The 14,318-nt window shown below is 36.6% G+C and overlaps 1 protein-coding gene and 1 pseudogene across 5 annotated transcripts in view; one reads left to right on the top strand and one right to left on the bottom strand.

The window, feature by feature from the left end:
* Positions 1–14,318, bottom strand: part of MBD5 (methyl-CpG binding domain protein 5) — a 486,804-nt gene that overhangs the window by 324,889 nt on the left and 147,597 nt on the right. The gene's annotated exons all lie outside the window — the stretch shown is intronic.
* On the top strand, positions 11,377–12,439 carry LOC129538668 (nucleophosmin pseudogene; annotated as a pseudogene).

The raw sequence follows: 14,318 nt of genomic DNA, 5'->3' as shown, positions 1-14,318 counted from the left end.
GGACTTTCGCCCAACAGAAAAAGATGTTCTGCTGCTGCTGAAACAGAAAATGGCTCCATGGTCTTCCATGTGTATGAGAGAGAGAGAGACCATTGTTTTTGGGCACAAATATTACGAGGCCTTAAATAAGTTCCATATTATCTTCAAGTATTTTAACAATGCTGTAACAACATTTTGGGGTATCTGACACAAAAGACAATGACATTTCAAAGAAAGACAGTCTTATGAAGATACATTCCATGAAGCTATCATAAATCCAATTAACGTCTAAAAAGAAATCCAGATTCAGAATTATGAACCATAATGTTTTATTTACATGGTGGTAACAAAGAATACAATAAGTCTAAAGTAATAGGTCCACTATATTTAACTGAATAAATTACTAGGTGTTATAGGAAGTTTACCTGAAATATTGAATCAAAACTCAGAAAAAGTCTTTTTGGAATATGTTCTCTATATAAAAATAAAATTGTTATGTAAGTTAAAAAATTAATATGATACACTAGACTCATTAATTAGTACTTCTTAATTAAGACTAATTTGAGAGAAAACTAATTAGAAACTAATTAGAGGAATATACATTTAAATAAACTTATAGAAAGATCTAAATAAATACAATTTTAAAGTATGTGCATATAAACCAAAAACTGCTCTTGTAGATATTTTTAAAATAAGATGCTTCACAATACAGCTATAGGTTTTTAAAACTGGCATACAAACTGCTGATAGGGAAACATCAAAATTATGCTATAAGCCTTTTAAAATGTCCTTTAATATGTATGACATTGATAATGTAAAGAAAGCCTGATCTTGGACTTCCCTGGTGGTGCCGTGGATAAGAATCAGCCTGCCAATGCAGAGGACACAGGTTTGACCCCTGGTCTGGGAAAATTCCACATACCACAGAGTAACTAAGCCTGTGCGCCACAACTACTGAGCCCTAGCACCTAGAGCTTGTGCTCTGCAGCAAGAGAAGCCACCGCAATGAGGAGGCTGAGCATCACAACTACAGCATCACTCCCTGGGACTAGAGAAAGCTCACACAAAGCAACTAAGACTCAGTGCAGCCAAATAAATTAATTAACTAAAAAAATTTAATGTGTTATATAAAGCCAAAGTGATTTTTCAAATTTTAAATGGAAAGACCCTCCAAAATGATGAGTGATTACTCCTCACTAATGGAAATAAATAATCAAGATAATATCTTAAGAAGAGACTTTAGCCTATATAATTGAAAAAAAAAAAGCAACAAGTGGTTGCATCTTGGGAAAATATTAAACAGTTATAAAAGGAATGGGTAAAAAAAACAAAATGAAAATTACCTGCATAACCAAATCAAATTCTACCACAATTTTCAACAGAAACAGAAAGATAGCAGGGAGAGGTGATAGAACTCTGTGCAAGTAGGTGATGTTCCTATTTATCAACCCATTAAAAGAATAAAATAACAAGCAGAAAAATGCAAATAAATGCACACAAGAATAGGAATATCATCCTTAGTGATGTCTGAAAACAAACAAACGAACAAAAAAACGTTCATGTGACTAAAGTATCAAAGCCACCAGTGCTGGGGGAAACTCTAGGCTCTGACTTTCTGCAGATTTTTGGTGCAGGTGCTCTTAACAGCAAAAGAAACCATATTATGTAAGAAATTCTATGAGCCAGTAGTAATACCTAATTTTATGGTGTCTGGAATCAGCTATCTTTTACCAAAGAACAATGTTTCAAATCCTACTAAGAACAGCTTAATATTATGCCAACCTGTCAAATAATGAGGGATTTCATCAGGGAAAAGAAAACACTGACAAATGAATAAATTCCTTATAACTAGAAAAAGATGTCTGGATTATACAAATTACCTCTAGACTACTGTAAACAAAGATGGGACCGTTACTGACTCGGTGAAAGATAACTGAAAAATAAAAGTGAAATCTAAATATAAGCAAATGCAACCAAAAAGAACTTCTGAGTCACTCTTGTTTATTAGAGGTTTTACAGATTTAGAGGACTGTCCTGCCAAGGTTGTGTGGGATATGCAAAAATTAACAGAATATCATTTTAGATCTTTCAAAGATGACAAGTCAAATGCTAAACATATAAAATGTGAAATATTTTCAGAAATTTGTTTCATCTTCCCTGCGTTTATAATGAACTGAATGACTATGCAGAAAAATACCTGAATTTTTAAGCCAAGACACCACAGGCCATCTGGGGGCATCCCTGGTGGTTCAGAAGGTAAAGATTATGCCTGCAATGCAGGAGATCATGTTCGATCCCTGGGTTGGGAAGATCCCCTAGAGAAGGGAATGGTACCCCCCTCCATTACTCTTGCCTGCCAAATCTCATGGACAGAGGAGCCTGGTGGGCTACAGTCCATGTGGGTCACAAAGAATCAAACATGACTGAGCAACCAACATTTTCACTTTTCACTTTCATAGGACATTTTGCTCTGAGTGATGCAAGTCTTAATATTACCTCTCACATATAGCTTTAAATGCTACTTAAAATTAGTTAAATATTAAATGTTCCCAATGTTGCCAACATTTATAATGCTGTGATTTTCTGATCATCCCTTATCATTGAGAACATAGCTGTAGATACCATGGTAGATACAGAAATAATAAAATGCACCCAATATAAACATATAGTAAGTAGATTTTAAACTAGGTACAGTAAACTGCAAATCGGTATGTGGAAGTAAAACTTAGTGTGGTGGGTTCATGCTCAGTAAAAACTGAACATAAAACATTTAACGTATCTACTGATCGGCTGGTTGCAACAGAGAGCAAATGAAGCAAAAAATAAAGTAAAATATTCAGTAGTTTCACATAAAAATAATAAACACAAATGACCTCAAGGCAGTGAATCAGTTGGCAACAGATGCCCCTCTATTGGATTGAACAAGGTGATATTGTCTTTTTTATTGTTTAAAGAAGGCTGAACACTGGTAATTATGTAAGTTTCAAAGGAAAAGCATTAGTTAACAGTTAATTCACTTAATTTTATGAAATATTGTGATACAAACCAAGAAACAATGTATTAATCTACTGAAATCTGTGTTTTAAATAAGTTTCCTATCACACAAAAAAAGAAGAATATTCTCAGTGATTTCTGTTGCTCCTAGATTATAAAATTAAGAGATCAGGTTTCTAACAAATTTGAAGATATACTACATAGATTGTCAGGGAAAAACATCATTGTTTTATTCTTTTTGGATGTGAATAAAGAATATATAACAAGAAGACTGGTTAGAACAAATTCATATTTGGAAAAGAAAACCAACAAAGTATTTACAATAATGTAATGAATATTTGTTGGCCAAAGAACCATAAATTGCAAGCTTCTTCTAAATTATTGCAAGTTCATAATTTTTAAAAAGTTGATGACTACAAATAAAGGCAATGTATGCTGAAACTGCAATACTTTGGCCACCTCATGCGACGAGTTGACTCACTGGAAAAGACTCTGATGCTGGGAAAGGTTGGGGGCGGGAGGAGAAGGGGACGACCGAGAATGAGATGGCTGGATGGCATCACCGACTCTGTGGACATGAGTTTGAGTGATCTCCGGGAGTTGGTGATGGACAGGGAGGCCTGGCGTGCTGTGATTCATGGGGTCGTGGGGAGTTGGACACGACTGAGCGACTGAACTGAACTGAACTGAACTGATGCTAAGTGGAGATCCAATCAATATAATTGAAAAATCATATCATACAATGAACGTTTAGCAGAAATCTCAAGGATGGAATTCTCAATTATGCCTGATTCTATAAATGTGTCTTAAAAATATTAAAAATTAATACAGTACTTAAATCTTAACATACCTATCCTATTATTAGATACATCAAAAGTACCTATTTTGAAACATTTAATATTTGATTAGAATAAACATTGTGGCTGTACTAGCTAAACATGAAAAGACCTCCATAATTGTTGGAAAGTGGCCGCTGCTCCAACCTCTCCATATGTCCCCTTCTCTAGAGACCTCTCCCCCACCAAGAGTTCTCCATGTTCTAATCCTTAAGGAGATAATACCTGGCAGAGCATAAGGCCTCTAAGACTCTTGCATCTACTTTGGTTGGTTGTTTGGTATCTGGGCCATACCAGTCCTTACATAGTTTGAATTTCTCCTCTGTTAATAACACAGGCAGAGGAGCACAAGCTTTAAGCTTGGAGTCAGAGAGACTATATTAGGGAAGCTCTGAACCTTTTTGAAATTTCAACTTCTTTTGAAACAGAGTGATTACTAGCTACCTGGTACCACTGACTGTGGATTATGTGAAATGACATAAAGTATTTATTATTAACACATGGTAGGCATACCATTTACTTTCTCCTCACCTTAGTAGAAACACAGTAAATATCACATGGAAAAATAAGCAAAAACTGCAGTCCTCCTTTGTCACAAATGGGTCATGTTTTAAATATTCATTTTTGAAATGAGTAGAATTAGAGTGCATTTTCCCCATAGCTGGGCTTCCCTGGTGGCTCAGATGGTAAAGAGCCTGCCTGCAATGTGGGAGACCTGGGTTTGATCCCTGGGTTGGGAAGATCCCCTGGAGAAGGAAATGGCAATGAACTCTAGTATTCTTGCCTGGAGAATTCCACTGAAGGAGGGGCCTGGTGGGCGATGGTCCATGTGGCTGCAAAGAGTTGGACACGACTGAGCGACTAACACTTTCCCCATTGTAATCATTTTATGAAAGTAGTTATGAATCTCAACAACATTATAAATTTCTATTTTATCCATAATTCACTGTTATCATAAACAAAAATGTATTGGGAATAAATATATGGTAAGCAATATTCAACGAATTTTATATTTAAGCTACTTAATTCTCAGAAACTCTTATGGAGTAGCATGTTTTTATGATGCCCACTTAACAATCCAGGAAATCAAGGCAAGGTAAAGTAACATGTGCTTACTGACATTAGCAAGTTAAATGGCAGATTCAGGATTGGACCAAGGGCCTATGCTTCTAATCACTATAATGCATTGTTTTGGGGGTTATTTAAATCGTAAAACCCATACATACTTAAAAAATCAAAACATTGAGATTAAATGCACAGTAGTTTCTCAACTGGTCAAACTGAGCAAATGAAGTGTTACACTGAATTTATCTTGCGTGCTGATGGCTGGGAAAAAAGCATGCTACAACATATTAGATTTGGGGAGATACAAAGTGGATTGTCTGTTATCGAAGGCTTTAAATGCTGCGTTGGCTCTTCATCACAGGTAAAGTTCCTGTGCTATCTTTCCTTTTTTAATTACATATCATCAGCTTTTACAAAATGTTATTTAAATGGTGAGAAATGCAGCAGTAAGTCTATAGTCCCTGAAATGGGCTTGATTTCATTCTCTTCTTTCAGAGTGTCTTTTTAAACATAGTCTGCAAATAGTTTGCAATTGGTTTTGGCCTGGGCACCCCAACTTGGATTATCAACAGTGACCAGGCTCTTGCTGGACATTGCCTGATTCTCATCTTCTTCAAACTAGACCTAGTGCTTCCTTTACTCTTGAGACTCCTCTGAATGCTCTGTGTCCATTTCTGGTTTTGAAAGATTGCTTTTTAAATTCACGTTTTCATGTGCTAAATGATTTATCTCTAACACTCTTAGTATTTTTAGATTGCTCTTAACATTTCACTCTGAGCATTTAATTACATTTTACTTCTAGTATCAAGGTAGCTGGGAAGTATTTTATTCATTTATTTGGTATATTATATGCCCTGAATTTTATTACTTTACTATTTTGTTTTCAATTCTTAGCAATCTTAGGTATCCCTAAACATTTATATTTGAGTGTTTTAAGGGTATTGGGGTTTGTTTTAGTTTAGACTGTGGGTCTCAGTAAAATTTTTGTAAGAATTATATTCAATTTTTTGGTTAAAATGCATTTTTTCTTACTTCCAGTATTAAGACTTTGCTATTATATTGATTCTAGTATTTTAAAGCTATGTTTAGAATTTTAATAAAAGGGTGACCATTTAAATCTTTTCATTTACATAACTTAGCCTATTTTTACTAGTATTTGATGGCTAATGATTTTAATTAACAGTTTTGTGTCACAATAAATAGAAAAGGATCTACCGTACTAAATATTTGTAGTCCCAAACAATTAACAGATGAACTTTATAACTGCCCATTTACTCTAGACAATTCATCATAACAGTATAAAATAAATTATACCAGCAAAATAGGAAGGATTCTCATCTTTGGTTTATTAGTAATCTTAGTGGGGTTTCCAAGGAAATCAGACCCTGAGACTAGGACTGAGTGGGAAGTTTATTTGAGAGGTTCAGCATAACTGGTAGGGCAGTGGGGAAGGTGATAAGAAGGGCAGGCAGTTAATACAAGGTATGTTACTAAGTTAGCTATTGCAGAGGCCAATGGAAACTTAATATAATGGGGGAATCTGAAAATGGTATAAGATACATGTCTCAGAACTGTCTAAGCCAGGACTGAGGAAGGTGAAACCTGTCAGCCATTGCTTAAGGTCTTCGCCCAGTGGCTCAAAGGCAGTCCCATGACTTAAAAGACACAGGTGCTGCCCTTTGGAAGGCCTATGTGTACAAAATGGCGAAGGGCTACGAAAGCATATGGACAGAGCATTTATGGACATATACAAAAGCATATATGGACATATACAAAACCATATGGACACTACCTATTAAAACTGTCAGGTAGCTCCCAATCACCAGAGTGATCATTCCAACAAAATCAATTTAGCCCAAAATGTTGGTGAAATTTTGGCAAACCAGTTTTACCTGGAAGCTGAAAGTATGCTGACATACTTAGTATTACAATAATAAGGTAGCTTGTAACTTTTTCAGTTGAAAATGCTAACACAATAGGAGCCTCATACAAAGAAACTAGGAAACATACATTATAGTTCAAGGAATAGTAACGGCTTCTGATTTAACTCTTCCAGCAAATAATCCTTATAGATTCCTAAAATGTCACAAACAAGGACCAACAACCACCAGAAAAAAGAATGTGAAGCATCATAGCAAATAATCATTCTGGCTGGGCCCTAATAAATGGCTACATTCTTACTGAAACTTGAAGGCCTACACTACCAAAAAAAAAAAAATCAAATAATGGATAAAGTCATGTGGAAGATCCATAAATACTTTCTTCAAGAAAATAATATTGCCCTGACCTAAGCAAAATTTGAATTCTTCCTCAGTTGTAAAGGCTTTCTTGGCTCTTCTCAGCATCTGTCCAACTTGCATCTTAGGGTTGCACCTCCCTTTTGCGTGTCCCATAGAATTTATGTTTCTTGGGGTCAGGTGATAATTGCTGACCAGGAAAGTTCAGGTCCACTGGTACTGTTACCACAATGCCAGATCTCCTGTAAGTGATGTGTGCCAAATCTGATGGATTACTATTTCTGGATCTTCACTCTTCTAAGTATTTCACTTTGGATTAGTGCTTATAGCCAACTGAATACCTAAAACAGACTGGATGGCTAAGTCTTGAGTGCTGTGGACCATATAAGGGAATCTTTGATTACCTACTACCCACTAATGTAGGTTTATTAAAGTTTATTTATTATTTGATGATCTTCCAAAAGCTAAACATACCATTGGGGGAAAAAAAAAACTATACACAAATTACGTATCTTAAGAGCAATAATGTAGCTATGAAACTGACTCTAGTTGTGATTTTTTGCAGAGAACTGAGAAAAAAGGTGGAAAGCAAGTGTGTGTGTAAAAGAAATGACATTTATCTTTAAACTATGCTATGCTATATATTGTGCTATTAATAACTCCTGACTAAAAACAATCATTTTATGTATACTATGCCTAATTTAGTATCATCTCAAATTTTAATAACAAGAACAACAGAAATGTATAGCTGGGGAGCAATATGGATGGACCTAGAGATTATCATACTAAATGAAATAAATGAGAAAGAGACAAGTACCATATGATATCACTTATATGGGGAATCTAATATATGATACAAATGAACTTATCTATCAAACAGAAATAAACTTAGAGAACAGAATTGTGAATGTCAAGGGGGAGGGAAGATGGGAGCTTGAGATTAACAGATGCAAAGTATTACATATAGAATAAATAACAAGGTCCTACTGTAAAGCAAAGAGAAATATTATAATTAATATCCTCTGATAAACCACAATGGAAAAAGAGTATGGAAAAGAATACATGTGTATGTATAACTAAATCACCTTGCTGTACACCAGAACACAACATTGTATACCAACTACATGTCAATAAAATATATTTTAAAAAGAAGAAATTTATAGAAGAAACTTAACAATCTCCCAGAACTTGGTTCATTTTCAAGAAGAGAAAACAAGTTAAAAGGTTGATTTGCCAAAGGTTATAACAGTGATAAAAGGGCTAGGATCCAGTTCTCCTTACTTCCTCTCAAATGTCCTTTTCACAAATAACTTCAAAATATTATTAACAGTTTTTATGCAATTTCCAGAACTTTTCATTTGTGATCCATAACATAACACCTTCTTCATATATGTAATATTTGTAGGACGTATTACGAGCATTGCACCACTTCCCAACATAGACAAAATAGGACAGAGGAGCCTGGCCTGCTACAGTCCATGGGGTTCCAAAGAGCTGAACATGACTAAGTGACTGAGCAACAACCTCCCAATATGAGGATATTTCAGAGGGAGGATAAAGGGAGGAGGGAGGTGGGAGGGAGGTTCAGGAGGGGGAACTTATGTAAACCCGGGGCGAATTCATGTCAATGTATGGCAAAACCAACCAATATAATATTGTAAAATAATTTGCCTCCAATAAAAAATAAATTAATTACAAAAAAAAAAAGAAAATTTGAAATCTGAACTATTGCAGAAAATCTGCTTTGCTATACTTCTGTATTTTCAGTTATTTAATTGGTCCTCAGAAATATCTCATAATTTAGACTCTGTCAGAAAATGGAATAACATTTTTGAAGTAAACTTTAAATAAAAGCAAAAAAAAAAGGATATTTCAAATATGTGTATCTCTTTTAATTTTCTAAGTGAAAATCAGGAAAAAATGCTTGTGTACGGCTATATATTAAGAACTACTCTGTTAACAATTTCATTAAATGAAATACATCCGAACTACTATAATTCATTTAAATTTTACAGGAAGTCATCCAACTCAAAAGATAAAGAGCTATTTTCTAAAAGTCATACCTTCTAAGACAAAGCAAAGTGTGGAAAAGGGGGATGTGGGCTTTTTGATTCAAAAAAATTACCTGAGCACTTTAATACAAAGTTTTTATCTCCCCACCATTATTATTTTTTTTAATTGTTTTTCACTTCTCTTGAAAACTCATGTAATATGGGTAAAGTGCTTCTAAAAGCTCGTCAATATATAAAAGGTTTTTAATCAACAATACACTACTATTTCATTAACAAGTTCTCTGGGTACAGAGTTTTTTGGCTTGGACATGAAACAGGCTGAAAGAAGTTCCAGTCTGAAGAAAAAGCTGACTCAGAATCAAGGTCAACATGAAGATAACTAGTCTAGTCCACCAGAGAGAAAGGCACATTTACAATAGGAAATACAGTGAGTACAGTTACACTCTCACAAGTGCACAGTTGTTTAATTATGTTAAGAAAACAACAACTTTGGCAGGGGAAAACCATGAAAATCAATCCTATTAACAGCATAGCTCCTATAACATGTGTTTAGGTTCCTGATTTGGAGGCTTGCAGAATGTTGTCTACAGGCTGAGGTAACACGAACACTCAAGGAATAAACCTTTTTCTCTAAAGGAAACTCTGAGGGCACAGCACAAATGTGGCATTCGTTAGATATTCACAAGTCAGATGCTCAGAATCTAGAATGCTTAGACCCATTCCTTGAGAATGGGACAATTCAGTCACAGGAATTAAAGGTTTTAAATGAACAGAAATCAAAACATGTTTTTCCCAACCTGTGAAAATCTGATCTGGATTAAATGAATATTTAATTGACTTTCTAGTTTATTAACACACTTTCTAGTTCATGTCATAAACTTTCCCTAGTATAATGTGATTTAAATATTAAAAGCTTAGGGTATAGGTGTTATCATTCTCCTTTAGCAGATGAGAAAAGAGAGAGACTGAAGGCCAAAGCTCTGGCCCTGTACTGGAAAATTCTGGTGGTAGAACCCAAGCCCTAGTCTAGTGCTCTGCTCCACCTTTCCACATGGTTTTGTTAGTTGTTAGTATCAAAGTTAAGATTTATTACATTTTAAAATTATATGTCTGTTATATTACAAAGTGATCAAGAGAGCCTGGAATTTAGAAAAATAACACAGATTTTTGGTACAGAAACTATTCGCAGAGCAGGAAGAGACACAGATGCAGGAAATGGACTTGTGGACACAGTAGGGGAAGGAGAGCATAGGACGTGTTGAGAGTAGCTCTGACATACCTACACTGCCACATGTCAAATAGATAGCTAGTGGTAAGCAGCTGTATAGTACAGAGAACTCAGCCTGCTGCTCTGTGACCACTAGAAGGGTGGGGCAGGTAAAAGGGAAGTTCAAGAGGGAGGGAATATCTGTATACTTACAGGAAAAAAACAGTACCAGTGCCATATATTACTGTGTGTATCACAACAAACTGTGGAAAACTCTTCAAGAGACTGGAATACCAGACCACCTTACCTGCCTCCTGAGAAATCTGTATGCAGGTCAAGAAGCAACAATTAGAATGGGACATGGAACAATGGATTGGTTCCAAATTGGGAAAGGAATATGTCCAGGCTGTATACTGTCATCCTGCTTACTCAACTTATATACAGAGTACATCATGAGAAATGCCGGGCTGGACGAAGGACAAGCTGGAATCAAGGTTGCCAGAAGAAACATCAGTAACCTCAGATAGGCAGATGACACCACCCTTATGGCAGAAAGCAAACAGGAACTAAAAAGCCTCTCGATGAAAGTGAAAGAGGAGAGTGAAAAAGCCAGTTTAAAACCCAACATTCAAAAAACTAAGATCATGGAATCTGGCCCCATTAGTTCATGGCAAAAAGATGGGGAAACAATGGAAACAGTGACAGACTTTATTTTTGGGGGCTCTAAAATCACTGCAGATGGTGACTGCAGCCATGAAATTAAAAGACACTTGCTCCTTGGAAGAAAAGCTATGACCAATCTAGACAGCATATTAAAAAGCAGAGACACTCCCTGGTGTGATTCCGTCCTGCGTGGCTGCTCGTTCCAATAGTAGTGGTTTAATTCCGTCCGGCTTCTCTCCCACATAAGTGCGTGCCGCCAGCCCATGGAGGATTCAATGGACATGGACATGAGCCCCTTGAGGCCCCAGAACTATCTTTTCGGTTGTGAACTAAAGGCTGACAGAGATTATCACTTCAAGGTGGATAATGATGAAAATGAGCACCAATTATCTTTAAGAACGATTTACTGAATCTTAGTCACATAAAACTTGAAGACAGCATTGTGCTCAAGTCAGTTTCTCTGGTCAGTTTAGGGGTTGGAGCAAAGGATGAGTTACACGTTGTTGAAGCAGAGGCGATGAATTATGAGGGCAGTCCAATTAAAGTAACACTGGCAACTTTGAAAATGTCTGTACAGCCAACGGTTTCTCTTGGGGGCTTTGAAATTACACCACCTGTGGTCTTACGGTTGAAGTGTGGTTCAGGACCTGTGCATATCAGTGGACAACACTTAGTAGCTGTGGAGGAAGATGCAGAGTCAGAAGATGAAGAGGAGGAGGATGTGAAACTATATCTGGAAAGCATTCTGCCCCTGGAAGTGGTAGCAAGGTTCCCCAGAAAAAAGTAAAGCTTGCTGCTGATGAAGATGAAGATGATGATGACGATGACGACGATGATGATGAAGATGATGATGATGATGATTTTGATGAGGAAGTTGAAGAAAAAGCTCCAGTAAAGAAATCTGTACAAGATACTCAGGCCAAAAATGCACAAAAATCAAACCAAAATGGGAAAGACTCAAAACCGTCAACACCAAGATCAAAAGGTCAAGAATCATTCAAAAAACAGGAAAAAACACCTAAAACACCGAAAGGACCTAGCTCTGTACAAGACATTAAAGCAAAAATGCAAGCAAGTATAGAAAAAGGTGGTTCCCTTCCCAAAGTGGAAGCCAAGTTTATCAATTATGTGAAGAACTGTTTCCGGATGACTGACCAGGAGGCTATTCAAGATCTCTGGCAGTGGAGGAAGTCTCTTTAAGAAAATAGTTTAAACAGTTTGTTAAAAATTTTCTGTCTTATTTCATTTCTGTAACAGTTGATATCTGGCTGTCCTTTTTATAATGCAGAGTGAGAACTTTCCCTACCGTGTCTGATAAATGTTGTCCACGTTCCATTGCCAAGAATGTGTTGTTCAAAACGCCTGTTTAGTTTTTAAAGATGGAACTCCACCCTTTGCTTGTTTTTAAGTATGTATGGAATGTTATGATAGGAATAGTAGTAGTGGTGGTCAGACAGATGGAAATGGTGGGGAGACAGAAATATACATGTGAAATAAACTCAGTATTTTAATAAAAAAAAAAGCAGAGACATTACTTTGCCAACAAAGTTCTGTCTAGTCAAAGCTATGGTTTTTCCAGTAGTCATGTATGGATGTGAGAGTTGGACCATGAAGAAAGCTGAGCACCAAAGAATTGATGCTTTTTAACTATGGTGTCGGAGAAGACGTTGAGAGTCCCTTGGACTGCAAGGAGATCCAACCACTCCATCCTAAAGGAAATCAGTCCTGCATATTGATTGGAAGGACTGAAGCTGAAACTCCAATACTTTGGCTACCTGATGTGAAGAACTGACTTATTAGAAAAGACCTTTACGTTGGGAAAGACTGAAGGCAGGAGGAGAAGGGGATGACAGAGGATGAGATGGTTGGATGGCATCACCGACTTGATGGACAAGAGTTTGAGTAAGCTCCAGGAATTGGTGATGGATGGGGAGATCTGGTGTGCTGCAGTTCATGAAGTCACAAAGAGTCAGACACAACTGAGCTACTGAACTGACTGACTGACAAGAACATATTAATATAAGACTTGCTTTACCAACACAGCACTTTTTTCAAAGTATTATTAATGCAGCAATGTTGTAATGTGTAATCTCGTGGGAATCCTCTTTCCTATGGGTTCATCTATTTCCAGTGATATAGTTATCAACAATGATCCAAAAATGAGAGAAGCCTTACCTTTTCACAGATGGTCAGGATGATGTGATCTCTGGGAACTCTGTCCTAGGAACCTACCTACGTTTACTATTAATACATGGTTTTCAAAGGTAGAAATATTATTTCCAATTCCAAAGAAGTAAATTACCAAAAACAAAACCTACATAATTTGGAGCTTGGGGGCTTCAGTTATCCCCTGTTTGATGGACTACTACAGAAAAGTCTACAGGAGAACTAGTAGAGTGATCAAGAACATCTACACAGTTGTTTCTAGTTCCCAACATATTCATCTCCAGAAAATTCATTTCAGTGAATTACACTAGTATGTGGGCATGCTAAGTCCCTTCAGTTGTGTCCGATTTTTTGTGAAGCCATGGACTGTAGCCCACCAACCTCCTCTGTCCATTGGATTCTCCAGGCAAGAATATTGGAGTGGGTTCCATTTCCTCCTCAAGGGGATCTTCCTGACCCAGGGATCGAACGCCGGTTTTCTGTCTCTGCTGCACTGGCAGGGGAAAATTCTTTACCACTGAGCCAACTAGGAAGCCCACATATATTACACATGGAAAATAGAAGGAAGAAATCAAAGTCTACCTTCTCCTACGTGTCAGCACTTTGCAGAAAAACATCTATGCAATCAATCTCAAACATATCTTTTCAATTAAATATTAACTAGAATTCAAACTACAGTTTCCTCCTGGGAAGAAACAGAGTGTATGCATTTAAAACAGCACAAAAACAGCAGACATAACCAGGTTTACAAGCCTGGCTTTTACCCTATAAATGTTTTTGGATCTTAAGAGACAACAAATTCTTCATTATGGTGAAGAAAGCTGACACACTCCTCAACTGGGCTAAGGGTAAAGTGTCAAGGGTATCTATCAGTATTTAAATTCATGTGCCTCTGGAATGACTGATATAGTGGAAAAAGTGCAACGGGAAAGAAGTACAGCCCCACTACGCAAAGCACCATTTGCATGATATGCTCCTGCTCAGCACACACTTTTGTTTGCTGAGTAGGTGTGGTGTTTTTCGGTTTACTGAGAATCTGACATTCCAGGTACCCTGCTTCTAAGTCTGCCACTGTAATATTTTGTGAAGGGACAAAATTACACAGTACACATTTTAGATTCTCCTCTCTGTTCATTTATTTATCTACCCTCTTTCCTTT

Source organism: Moschus berezovskii, chromosome 2 (assembly GCF_049115385.1).
Source record: "Moschus berezovskii isolate FMDL1 chromosome 2, NW_MosBer_1.0, whole genome shotgun sequence".
Lineage (NCBI taxonomy): Eukaryota > Metazoa > Chordata > Mammalia > Artiodactyla > Moschidae > Moschus > Moschus berezovskii.
Note: the sequence above shows the minus strand (reverse complement) of the source record. Positions and strands in the feature narration are given on the sequence as shown.